Source organism: Nerophis lumbriciformis, linkage group LG28, assembly GCF_033978685.3.
Source record: "Nerophis lumbriciformis linkage group LG28, RoL_Nlum_v2.1, whole genome shotgun sequence".
Classification (NCBI taxonomy): Eukaryota; Metazoa; Chordata; class Actinopteri; order Syngnathiformes; family Syngnathidae; genus Nerophis; species Nerophis lumbriciformis.
The window spans coordinates 8,700,936-8,714,660 of NC_084575.2; the positions used below are offsets into that span (position 1 = coordinate 8,700,936).

Genomic DNA, 13,725 nt, shown 5'->3' on the forward strand with positions numbered 1-13,725 from the left:
ATGTCTCTCCAGCCAAAACAAATGCCCATTATCTCTCTTTCTAACATTCCTCATTCAAGGTTAAGCACACAGTTTTGCAGACAACCAAAAGACCACAATTGGAAGAAAAACACTAGCTGTTTTGTAATATGATTATGAAATAAAAAGAAGTAACACTTAAATTCGGATATATGTAAATATCTGCCTCCGACAATTCCCCCTTCAGATCTTCTAAAAAGATCTTTATCACTAGTACAACACTTCTAAAATACGCCCCTCTATGAGCAAGCTAGTAAAAAATTAAAAGCATAGTTACATGGGAGATAAACGGATGGAATCTATGTCAATGTCGTCACTGTCAGGGAAGGAAACTAGCATTTCTCGAAAGTCACCACTTTGCTTGACCCCCTTCAGTGACATAGCAAACCCAGAAACAGGGTGGGGTTGACCTTCTACAGCTCTAACAATGATGCGGGTGCATAAAGACCTAGCACAAGGGGCGATAAAGCAACCGCATGAGGCTATGATGGCCAAGAAAACTCCAACGGAGATCAGGGCAGACTTAATTAGGTCAGACCACCTTCCAAAGGTGCTTTGGAGCCAATCTTTGAAGGGGTCAGAGACACCGGAAACTTCAGTAAGTTCCTTAGACAGGGCATGGAGGCCCTCCAGGGCCCTCTGGACCGAGCCATCGGGGGCGGTGTTGTTAGGAATGAAGGTACAGCATTGGTCACCAAACATTGCACACACACCTTCTTCCTTGGCTAGGATACGGTCAAGGGCTATGCGGTTCTGGACAGCCATGAGGGAAGTTGGGGCAAGTTGTTCAGCAAGCCCCTCAACAGCATCACGAGTCAGGTTGGTCAGTCTCAACAGATTATAAAAAACATAGTTAATGCGTTCTACATTTTTAGTAGCAGTCACAGGGAAAATAGCACCAATTATAGGAAGGTTCTCGAAACCTGCACAGGATTCACACCACAATTTATGTTGTGGTGGGACCCCCCTTGGTTGTCCAATTGCATCAAAGTAAACACCATCAGGGTTTCTCATCAAATCAAAGGAGCCCGTTACACTCCTTCGAGATAAAACATGGCGTCTTCTGCGGGAAGTTAGAGAGGCCGCTGAAACAGGAGTTCCAAGGGGTGTTAATTTGGTACCCACTAGGGTGAGTGGGGTCACCAGTCTAACCATAGCACAAAGTCCAACGGCTGACGTCGGGATTCTAATGTACAATCTGTGCTCCCCACAATACCAGAATAAGTCAGCTCGTGCCCAAGGGCCTATCCTTGAGCCATCTATCAGGGTGGTGCACCAGGAGGGGTTAATGTCACCCAATTTGTAGGGGGATGTTGAGGGTCCTGTAAATTGAAAACACGTGTATTTCAGCTTTTGGGCCACAAAGGGAAGAAGTCGGGTGAAATTGTCAACAGGAGGGTACACACGAGCAAACAAATTACAACCTGGCGGTGTGGGTTCAGAAAACAAGGAGATAAGACAGTTTATGCCATTAGTGTCAGTCAACTTAAAAGGGGCGGGGTAAGTGTGGGGAAAGGGACGTCCAGCGGAACAAGCAACACAGTCACCCAGGTTTTGGCTCTTAGCCATGCTAGTCATCCACCTAAGTCACAGGTTGCCTGCACCTGCTCCTACGGTCAAAGCTACCAGGTCTTCAGTGGTGATGTCATTAGTATACACAGATGTGAGAGCCTTTGTAACGTCACCAAGGTGGTGTGTCACTTTAGGTGCTACAGAGGGGGCAGAGGTAATTAACGCCCTCTCAAGTACATTCATTTTAATAATTCCTTTAGGGTCTGTACCTGTTTGGTCAACCCCCAAAACAACATAAAAGGGACTAGGCATAACACCTGCTCTGGCAATTGTAAGGGAAAGGGGGTTCTGGGACCGATCAAAGTTCCTCTGAAAGGTCATCCCTCTCAGAATAACTTTGAATTCTGGATGTATGCTGGCATATAAAGGGTCATGGTAATCTAAGGGCCCTGTGTTGTGGGTTACCTGCTTCCACGAGGGGCACCACTTACCAGAGTATGTTGTCCGTATCCGACACCAATAGTTCAGGTTTGAGTCGTAACAAAGATAGAGGTTACTAGCACGGTAAGAACTATTTTTTTCCTCACACTTAATCACACTGCACAGGTCAAAAAAGTAAGTCTTGCTGTCCCCCTTCACCCAGTCTATTTCAAGTCCGCCGTACGTTCTAAGACACTTGTCAGTCACTGTCGTCGGGAAGGAAGAACTGAGACACAAGGTCAGTAGAACAAGCCCAAACACCAGTCCATCAGGGAATCCTACTGGGTATAACATCCTGCCTTTCAGAAATCAAAATCAGAGTAATTCAGGTAACTAAACGGGGATAAACATCAAACTTTTCACTTAATGTAACAACACAAATAGTTATGCTGAAAACAAGCAAGAAAAACTAAGAAACATTTAGCATATGGACTGGTCTCAAGCAATGATATACAATATAGAAGTTGATCAGAGTACTGTAGGTAGAAAATCTGGAAGATCTACACGACGGTCTCTCTCTCTCAGCGTCTTCTTCTGGGCTGTAGGACTATGTGTGTAATTAAAGCCTCGCTCTTCTATGACCTGGGGGAGAGGTTACTTGCACGATCACCCCTTTCAGTGTGTTACTCCGGTAACACACATACTAAAAATGAGTCGTCTGTCTGCTCCCGTTCTTCTTCAGATGCCTCAGGCTCAAAAGGCGCTTCTAGTGGTGCTCGAGTGGGGCAGATGATGTGGCGATGTCGGCAATGACATCCGCTGGAGATTTGTCAGGGTCTTCAGCAGGAGTGCAGAGGGACAGGTGGTACCAGGTGTCCCCTTTACCAGCCAGTCGAAGGGCGTGGGACGTCCGTTCCACGACCTTGAAGGGACCAGTCCACCTGGGCTCCGTCCACTTACGTTTGATGACCTTTAGCTTGACCCACTCAGTGGACAGAAGGGAATCTGGAGTGGCGGGCTGTCATCCTCGAATCTGTACAGAAGAACTGGCACACAAATTCTGCATTTTGTGTAAAATACCATTTTGGTTTTACGCTGATTCCTTCTTCCAGGGGGGGTGTTGATCCTGGGAAGGGCTGACCTGTATGTAGTTCATAGGGTGAAAAACTCAAAAGGGCGGAAAAACAGTTTTATTCACGGACATTCGAATGATCATTAACGCTAATTGCAACATGTCAATCCAATTCAATTTGGTCTGTGCACAGATTTTAGCCAATATGTTTTTGATATTCTGGTTCATCCTTTCAACCTTACCTTGTATGGTACCCCAAACCGAACCTGTGTTCTAGTCCAAGAGCATTTTCGACCAAGGCTAAGTGAGTATTTTTAAATGGGTGCCGTTGTCTGACCTAATCTTTTTGGGGAAACCATGTCGGGGAATTAGGTCATTCACAAGCCATTTAATTACTGATTTTGTATCCTCTTTTGAGGTTGGGGTTGCTTCCGGCCAACCACCATTGTCAACACAAGTCAGCAAGTATTTTTTCCTTTCACCGGATTGATCATATCAATGAAGTCAAAAACTATACACGGTTCACCCTCACCTCCTCCATATTCCAAATTGATCTACTAAACTATCGATGTGCAAAATGGCTATTTTCAAGTTAAATTTAACTTACAACAATTTAGTTATAACTTCTTACCCACAGGAATATTGTTAAAATGATTTTGTTGTAAGTAGTCTGAATCCAAGAGTCTGAATCCAAGAGTCTAAATCCACCCTCCCCTCCTCCCCCTTCTGTTTCTGAAAAAGGGACTGTGTCAGTAATACTATCACTTTCAGAAACATCTAAGAAAAAGGTCAGCTAATAGTCAAGTACAGCAAGAGCAGGGGCACAGGACAGGTCATGTTTGAGGTCAATGAAAGTCATTTCAGTCTCTGTGGACCACTGGAGGGTGGTATTAGGGTAGGGGACCCCTTAGCGAAATCAGAAATAACTCAAACTCAACTAAACCCTAGATTTTATGTAACTTATTCAATATGGTGAAAGCTTCAAAATATGCCTATATTTATATTGACACACATACTAGAAAAATACTAACCTTATGGCGGATGCCTTCGCAATAGTAATTTGAAATTTTACCACGCCTGGTGGCCACAATAACAAATTAAGTCAGGCTCATGTTGTAGAAAGTTGAATGATGCGGACCCGTTTGTTACTGAATACTTTCTATCAGACTTCTGTCATGGCGACTATGTGTATGTAATAAGCAACTATAATTGTTTGATATGCTTAAATGTAATGTGTCGTTTTAGCTCAGCTGTTGTGTAGCTGCTAGCTCCTCGTAGCCTACAGCCGGGGTGTCTAAAGTGCAGCCCCATAGCTATGTGCTTAACAGAAAACTTAAACAATAGAAAATGTGGTATTTGGGTGGCATCTACGCCGTGTTTTATCATTGGACCTAAGTCTTTGGTTTTGTAGGCGGGGCAAAGAGCAAGGGAACAATGTGGGACAGCAATTGTGTCCATCTTATACTATGCTAGTTGTAGCAAAGATATGTCAACATGAGCAGCCACACCTTGAGTTCCAACATATATAAATATAAAGGAGTCAAAGGCCTCCTGGCATAAACATGAGGCGAGTCGGGTGGCGGTACACACGGAAGCATCTCAGTCAGCCAGGGTTTTCACTGATAGAGCAGTTGGAGATGTCAACCATTTCTGGTGTTTTAGGCTGTGGTATGAGCTAATGGATTAGCTTTGGTAGTGGTGTCGCAGCTTGGTGGTTGAGCCGTCAGGTAACACCAGGAAGGTTCCTTCTGTGCGATATTGAATGTCAGGGTACAGTCTCTAAAGGAGGTCATTACCAATTAGGCAAGGTGTGTGCAGGTCAACCACGAAGGGGTGCTTCAACGAGAGTCCAGCAATCTGAACCGGAAGAGGTTTGGTGACCGGTAACATTCTTGTGACCTCAGCGAAACCTTTGACCTTCAAAAAGGAAGCACACAGTTTCTTTGGTACCTCTGCATTCAGAAATGAGTGGGTGGCACCAGTGTCAATCACAAACTGATAACATTGTCCGTTGACACTTATGTCCAGCAGGGGGCCTGTCTGTATTTCCTGCTGGGGCTTCTGCTTTGGGCGTCCTTTGCCATGCCTGTATGATGTTTTGGCTGCAATTGGGAGCCTGTCTCGTTCAGAGGAGTTAGGACATTCACGTTGCCAGTGACCCGGCTGGTCACAGATGAAACAGTTTTCACCCTGTCTTGGCCTTAAAGCACCGTGTCCACCACCCGAGTCCAACCGTCTGGTCGCACGTCTGTTGAGGATTCTTTCCTCCACCTGCTGGGACTCAAAAGCAAGGTCACCCACTGCTAAATATACCCTAGCTGATCTTTGACCTTTTGGTTCTTTTAACTTTTCATCTTCAGCGATCTGTAATTCAAGTAGTTGTTTACTTGTTACTCTACCACCAGCCTTGTTGTTTTCATCCTGCTCTGTCCAATTTTGCATGTGATGAATAAGATGTCCCTGCCATGTGTTGTTTCTGGCACCGTGTATATCAGGGTTAGCTTTGTCCAAAGTGTTTAGCCAAAGGTTCCCTCCCTGAGGTACAGGTGGGAAAGCAAGGTCAACAATGGCTTGCATGTCTGTGACGACAAAAGGCTTATATTGAAATAGGCCACTAATAGCAGCGTTATGTGTCAAAAAGTCTGGTATGCACGCGCGAGGTTGCCATCTGCCGGAGGAAAATGGTCAGACGTGCAAAGGAAGGGGTTAAGAATTTGAGCCGATGGAGACATTTTAAGTTTTGAAGGTAGGTTCAATCTTAGAGAGGGCGTGTGAGTACCTCCCTCCCTTGTCAATGGAGTAGGGGGCGTTGGCTTAGTCAAAGTCTGGGCGGGTCATTTGAATAGTCTGGTGCATACGCGACATGCGAAAGAACATCCCGTCCATTTTATCTTATTCTTCTCTAAATTTCTTTTCTCTTTCTGTCAAACTCTTAAATTCTCGAGCACATAAGTTCTGTAAGCCTTCTTTTAAACCGTTAGGTTCCTCGCCATGTGCTCGAGTCATGTCCTTAACTAATTCACCTTGTTACCCCCCCTCCGTCTCTCCCCACGGACTCCACCGTCACCAATAGCAACACACGCACACACAAGCGAGCGCACACACACACAAAAGCACGCGTATGCTCTCAGCACACACACACACACACACACACACACAACCAGCAGCACACACACACACACACCCACGCAACCAGCAGCACACACACACACAAGGAAAAAGCTGCACGAAAGCTCTTTCTCTGCATTTCACTTTACCATAAAACTTCCAGTTACTTTTCTTTATTTACCAAACGTTTGAGTTCACGACTTTACGAGTGTTGTAAACTCCCTCTTAACCCTTTCATGAAACGTTCTCCTTTTTTTTTTTTTTTTTTTTTTAACTCTTCCTGCTAATTTCATTGTCAACAACAGTACATTCATCACACTTTCTCCCCAACCGCCATCACATTCCTATCTGTCACACTCCGTGGCCATTGTGTCTTTGTCTCAGAATTTATCGTCCAAGACGAAGGGCCTCGAACCTGTTACTTCAGAATTTATCGTACCGTACGAAGGGCCTCGAACCCGTTACTTCAGAATTTATCGTCCCAGACGAAGGGCCTCGAACCCGTTACTTCAGAATTTATCGTACGGTACGAAGGGCCTCGAACCCGTTACTCGTTTAGGCGACAACCAATGACCCAAGGTGAGCTACACCCAACTATTAGTTTATTCGTCAATGAAACTGCCCGTCACGGTAGTCGAGACACAATGACGCGAGTTGACCACTTATTTACAACTTTTTATGTAATGGCGGACAAGGCAAAAATGCAATCAATCCATCAAAATACCACTCTGTGTCTGGGGTACAAACAGTGTTTGACTTACATACTTCAATACTAAAGCAGATTTTAGAAAAAGGCTCTGCTTACCTTGTTTTATTTTTGGCCACTAGTGAGTCTTTCCAGAAGAGTGCAAGAGGTGTCCAATTCTCAGCGTGTCGCACCGGACGAAGCCCCCAAATTGTTGCGTTTGGACCAGTTGTTCCTCCCAGGGAATTCAAGTCACAAGTCGCTCCCAAGCTCTTTACGACACTTAAAGCTGAGTAGAAAAACCACCAGAGACAGAAAAGGTATTTTGTAATATATTTGCAAAGCTTTGCATATACATTGAGACCAGACCAGCATAGAACATTCAATCGCGCCGCCAAGATGGTCTGCCCCCACCCCCCCCCCCCCCCCCCTCCCCGACAAACCCTCTCCCCTCTTAAATCTCTCTTCCTCCCACCCTGGCAGTCATGTCTCTCCAGCCAAAACAAATGCCCATTATCTCTCTTTCTAACATTCCTCATTCAAGGTTAAGCACACAGTTTTGCAGACAACCAAAAGACCACAATTGGAAGAAAAACACTAGCTGTTTTGTAATATGATTATGAAATAAAAAGAAGTAACACTTAAATTCGGATATATGTAAATATCTGCCTCCGACACAATCTACTAATAAAAAGTTTCAATCAATCAATCAAAAGTGTGAAGGAAAAAATACACTTTTTTTATTTCAACCGTACACCCCGTCAAAAGCCTAAAGACTGACTGCACAGTTCCTGTCTTCACAATAAAAGTGCCGCTCCATCGCGCCTGTGCTAACAAAATAAGAGTCTCCGAAAGCCAGCGCAAACAAGCTAGCAAGCTACGAAGTTTGCCGCCAATGTATTTCTTGTAAAGTGTATAAAAACGAATATGGAAGCTGGACAAATAAGATGCCAAAAACCAACCACTTTCATGTGGTATTAGACAGAAAGGAGGAACTTTTCTTCTCCTCAGCAGCAGTTTTATGATTGCTCAGCACAAGAAATACGTTACACACATACAGTTGTTGACAAAATACACTGTACATTATATACCTCAGCTAACTAAACTATGGAAATGTATAATATAATTCACATAGCAATACGGTCTCACTGCACAGCAGGCCAGCAGTTAGCCGAGTCATTGCGCAATCCATGGCGAGGTTCAACTGGCTGGTGACTCACCGCAAGTATTTGCACGGCAAATGTGAAAATTCAGCGATTTTGAATACAAATAATCTAAAGCTGGTGAAGTTAAATGGAAAATAACTTTATAGTATAATCACTGGATACATATAACAATTAAATTTTTTTTTTTTCTTTTTACATTTTATTTCTTTCCATGATGGCACATGAGGCCCCGCCTCACCTGCCTCCCCTGACTGCACGTCACTGGTCTATATCAATGTATGTATATATATATATATATATATATATATATATATATATATATATATATATATATGTATATATATATATTTGTATATATATATATTTGTATATATATATATATATATATATATATATATATATTTATATAAATATATATATATATATATATATATATATATATATATATATATATATATATATATATATATATATATATATATATATATATATATATATATATGTATATATATATATATATATGATATGTGTGTTTGTTACTCATCAGTTACTCAGTACTTGAGTAGTTTTTTCACAACATACTTTTTACTTTTACTCAAGTAAATATTTGGGTGACTACTCCTTACTTTTACTTGAGTAATAAATCTCTAAAGTAAGAGTACTCTTACTTGAGTACAATTTCTGGCTACTCTACCCACCTCTGGGCACACGACACAAAATAAACATAATGTTATTAATATCACTACTACGGATACCATTGACAAAATTACTCAAAACAGCCCACTACCTATAACATGGTCATTAGAGACAACAATCTTATCGTCATTAGTCTCAGCGAAACCTGTATAAAATCAGATTAATTTTTCCCGCTTAATGAGGCATCTTCTCCTAACGATACAAATGCACATATTGCCCGTCCCCTTAGAAGGGGTTGAGGGGTCGCGCTAATATACAATGAAAACCACAGGGTTCCATTCTTGGCCATGCACTCTTCAGCATTTACAGTACATTCTGCCGCTAGGTGACGTATGAAAATGCGATGTTAGCTTTTTTTAGCACTTTTTAGCATTTTGTCCACCACCGACGCTGAGATCATTATTCATGCATTTGTTACGTCTCGTCTCGATTACTGTAACGCATTATTTTTGGGTCTCCCTATGTCTAGCATTAAAAATGCGGCTGCTAGACTTTTGACAAGAACAAGAACGTTTGATCATACTGCGCCTATACTGGCTCACCTGCACTGGCTTCCTGTGCACTTAAGATGTGACTTTAAGGTTTTACTACTTACATATAAAATACTAAACGGTCTAACTCCATCCTATCTTGCTGATTGTATTGTACCATATGTGCCTGCCAGAAATCTGCGTTCTAAGAACTCCGAAAGTCCGCGGGCTATAGAGCATTTTCAGAGGTGGGTAGAGTAGCCAGAAATTGTACTCAAGTAAGAGTACTCTTACTTTAGAGTTTTATTACTCAAGTAAAAGTAAGGAGTAGTCACCCAAATATTTACTTCAGTAAAAGTAAAAAGTATGTTGTGAAAAAACTACTCAAGTACTGAGTAACTGATGAGTAACCTGTTCGTTTATTGATGACAGCAACAAATAATGCTCAAAAACATAAAAATAGCAATGAACAAATTCATAGCCAGGAATATCTCTTCAGCAACTAAAACAATAATATATTAAACAATCATACATTAAAATAAAAAAAAATTAAGGCAAATTGAGTCACAATAACTTAACAGCACCATAGGCTCAGTAAGCAGAGATTACATAGGAAAATAACAAGTTCGTCTTTAGGCAAACCATAAACTCTGAAAGGTGTGGGCTGCACCTGAGAACACACTGTATACTTCTGATTGGTGTTTGTATGCATGCCTGAGTGTGTGTGCGACTGTGTGACTGTGCGTGTGCGTGTGCGTGTGCGTGTGTGTGTGTGTGTGTGTGTGTGTGTGTGTGTGTGTGTGTGTGTGTGTGTGTGTGTGTGTGTGTGTGTGTGTGTGTGTGTGTGTGTGTGTGTGTGTGTGTCTGTCTGTCTGTCTGTCTGTCTGTCTGTCTGTCTGTCTGTCTATGAGGCTGCAGTGCGTTAATAAATGTCCCCACACGATGTACATTTCACAGGGATTCATAGCAGGGAAGCTAACATCAGCATACTTGCCAACCTTGAGACCTCCGATTTCGGGAGGTGGGGGGTGGGGGCGTGGTCGGGGGTGGGGCAGGGGCGTGGTTAAGAGGGGAGGAGTATATTTACAGCTAGAATTCACCAAGTCAAGTATTTCATATAATATATATATATATATATATATATATATATATATAATAAATACTTGACTTTCAGTGAATTCTAGCTATATATATATATATATATATATATATATATATATATATATATATATATATATATATATATACATATATATATATATATATATATATATATATATAAGAAATACTTGAATTTCAGTGTTCATTTATTTACATATATACACACATAACACTCATCTACTCATTGTTGAGTTGAGGGTTGAATTGTCCATCCTTGTTCTATTCTCTGTCACTATTTTCCTAACCATGCAGAACACCCTCTCTGATGATGCAGTGCTGTGTGGCACGCACAATAGTGCTTTCATCAAATGCACTAGAGTCTGGAATCTTCCATCTCTCCCTAGCATGGCCCAAAACCGGTCAATCTTTGCTTCCTGAGGAAGATCTTCACTGCCAAGCACTTGGTAGTCCACTACTTCTTCCCTACCGGTAACAATTAGAGATGCTACTTCAGTAGAAGCATTTAAGTCCCATCTTAAAACTAATTTATACACCCTAGCTTTTAAATAGGCCCCTTTTAGAGTAGTTGATCTGCCATCTCTTTTTTCTGCTCTTCCCCCCTCTCCAGCGTGGAGAGGTTATCAGGTGACCACGGAATAGGCGCCAGCTGTTCAAAGTCGGCACCCATGATGCACAACTCCTTATGCATCATTCAGTGACTTCTCCTTGCCGCGACGTGTCTACATGCAAGAGGTTCCCCCGCTGGCCCGACTATGGACTGCAGTCTCACGTTATTAACCGTATGCACTCGGCATCCATTGCACCGGTCGCCCAGGGGCGGGAGTCCCCACATCTGTGATCTCCTCCAAGGTTTCTCACAGCGCCCAATGGGTTGAGATTTTTCTTGCCCTGATGTGGGATCTGAGCCGAGGATGTCGTTGTGGCTTGTGCAGCCCTTTGAGACACTTGTGATTAAGGGCTATATAAATAAACTTTGATTGATTGATTGAAAAATAAGCATTAAAACTGTGTGGCATGAGAAAATATAATTCTCTATTATTGGTGGGTGTATTTTTTAGGACTTACCAGCTGAGTGATCATATAGATTTGGATCACATTGAAGGTTCTTTAGTCCCGTGTTGGTCTCAAAGTGATGTGTTCTGGACGTTAAGGGCTTGTGTTTGGTATGATGGTGTAGTTATAACTTCCTGTTCAAAGTAGGTGGCCCTTCACGCTTATCAATAAGCCGGAGGCATGCCGCCGTATGTTCATGTGAAGCTTCTATTTTAGTAAAGTGGACTTATTAATGAAATAGTCTGCAATATCGTGAAGACAATTAAGAGATCTTTTAAAATACTAAATAACAGTGGAAGTTAACGAAAGGTATAATTATGTTCAGATGAAGCTTTTTCACTCAAATAAAGTTTTTTACTTGAAGGATTGGCATTACATATATTCTCCATAATCAATCAAACAATCAAAGTTGACATATATTGCCCTTAATTACAAATGTCTCAAAGGGCTGCACAAGCCACAACGTTCCCACATCAAGGCAAGAAAAACTCAACCCAATGGGAACACCGTGAATCCTTGGGGGGGTCTCTTCCAAGGATTCACGGTGTCCCCCAACCCCCCCCACGGTAAATAATGAGTAAGAGTCCAGTCCATAGTGGGGCTTGCATGTAGACACGTCAGGGCGCAGAGACGTCACCGACTGATGCATAAGGAGTGGTCACCCCGGGTCCCGACTTCATGTGAAAGTCCAGTCCATTGGCAGACCAGCAGGGAATCATCTTGAGTGGAGAGAATTCAGCAGCCCAGAGACGTCACCAACTGATGCTAAGATGAGTGGTCCATTCTGGGTCCCGACTTTGAACAGCTAGCGCGTCATCCGTGGTCACTTGATAACCTCTCCACGCAGGAGAGGAAGGCAGAGCAGAGAAGAAAGACGGCAACTGGTCTAAAAGGGGTCTATTTAAAGGGGTGTATAAATTAGTTTTAAGATGGGACTTAAATGCTTTTACTGAGGTAGCATCTCTAACTGTTATTGGGAGGGTATTCCAGAGTACTGGAGCCCAAATAGAAAACGCTCTAAAGTCCGCAGACTTTTTTTGAGCTCTGGGAATCACTAACGGGCCGGAGTTCTTAGAACGCAGATTTCCTGCCGGGACATAGGCTACAATACAATCAGCAAGATAGGATGGAGCTGGACCGTTTAGTATTTTATACGTAAGTAGTAAAACCTTAAAGTCGCTTCTTAAGTGCACAGGAAGCCAGTGCAGGTGAGCCAGTATAGGCGTTGTGTGATCAAACTTTCTTGTTCTTGTCAAAAGTCTAGCAGTCGAATTTTGTACCAACTGTAATCTTTTAATACTAGACATACGAAGACCCGAAATTAATACTTTACAGTCGGTGGTGGACAAAATAGGACAAATTTTAGCGATATTACGGAGGTGAAAGGAGGCTGTTTTAGTAACATCCTTAATGTGTGACTCAAACGAGAGGGTTGGGTCAGATAATACCGAGATTCTTTACCGAGTCGCTTTGTGTAATTGTTTGGTTGTTAGCTTTAAAATGCAAATAAAATAAACATAATCCGAGGAATGAAATCAATTTTGTGACGGTTGGATTGCATTTCTGGGCGTACCAGAAATGCAGAAACCCGAGGAAGCTAGTTTGCTGTTAAAAAATGTATTTAATCAAGCGGACCAAAAATATGCCACAGACGAATGCTGCTTGAAAAGGCCCAAGGGGTAGAAGAGGCTTTGCAAAAGTGAACTAAAATATTACAGACTACAAAATGGAGTTCTGCAGCACTTGCACGCAGATAACTGCGGCAGGAGAAGCGTCCACATGAATAAACATTCACAAAGTCCCAACAAAGGTTCGTCTTCATCTTCTTCTTCTTGGTGGTTTAACGGTGGATGTGAAGGATCTTTTTTTTTTTCAAACACCTTATTTTTTATATATATATATATATATATATATATATATATACAGTCGTGGTCAAAAGTTTACATACACTTTAAAGAACATAATGTCATGGATGTCTTGAGGTTCCAATTATTTCTACAACTCTTATTTTTTTGTGATAGAGCGATTGGAGCACATGCTTGTTAGTCACAAAAAATATTCATGAAGTTTGGTTCTTTGATGAATTTATTATGGGTCTACTGAAAATGTGAGCAAATCTGCTGGGTCAAAAGTATACATACAGCAATGTTAATATTTGCTTGCATGTACCTTGGCAAGTTTCACTGCAATAAAGCGCTTTTGGTAGCCATCCACAAGCTTCTGCTTGAATTTTTGACCACTCCTCTTGACAAAATTGGTGCAGTTCAGCTAAATATGTTGGTTTTCTGACATGGGCGGTAGGAATGGTGTTCCTGGGATTAAAGGCCTCACCTTTTCTCCTCCAAACATATTGCTGGGTATTGTGGTCAAACAGCTCAATTTTTGTTTCATCTGACATCACAT

At 42.0% G+C, this 13,725-nt stretch overlaps 1 protein-coding gene and 1 long non-coding RNA gene across 2 annotated transcripts in view; one reads left to right on the forward strand and one right to left on the reverse strand.

Moving 5' to 3' along the window:
• Positions 1-13,725, forward strand: part of LOC133570822 (alpha-(1,3)-fucosyltransferase 7-like) — a 34,551-nt gene that overhangs the window by 6,502 nt on the left and 14,324 nt on the right. The gene's annotated exons all lie outside the window — the stretch shown is intronic.
• LOC133570821 (uncharacterized) overlaps positions 1-13,725 on the reverse strand; it is a 27,193-nt gene continuing 13,468 nt past the window's right edge. The window contains exons 3-4 of the long non-coding RNA XR_012051408.1: positions 6,936-7,104; positions 1-3,091 (exon numbers count right to left, since the gene is read on the reverse strand). This is a non-coding gene — a long non-coding RNA (uncharacterized lncRNA). The remainder of the gene's footprint in view (positions 3,092-6,935; positions 7,105-13,725) is intronic.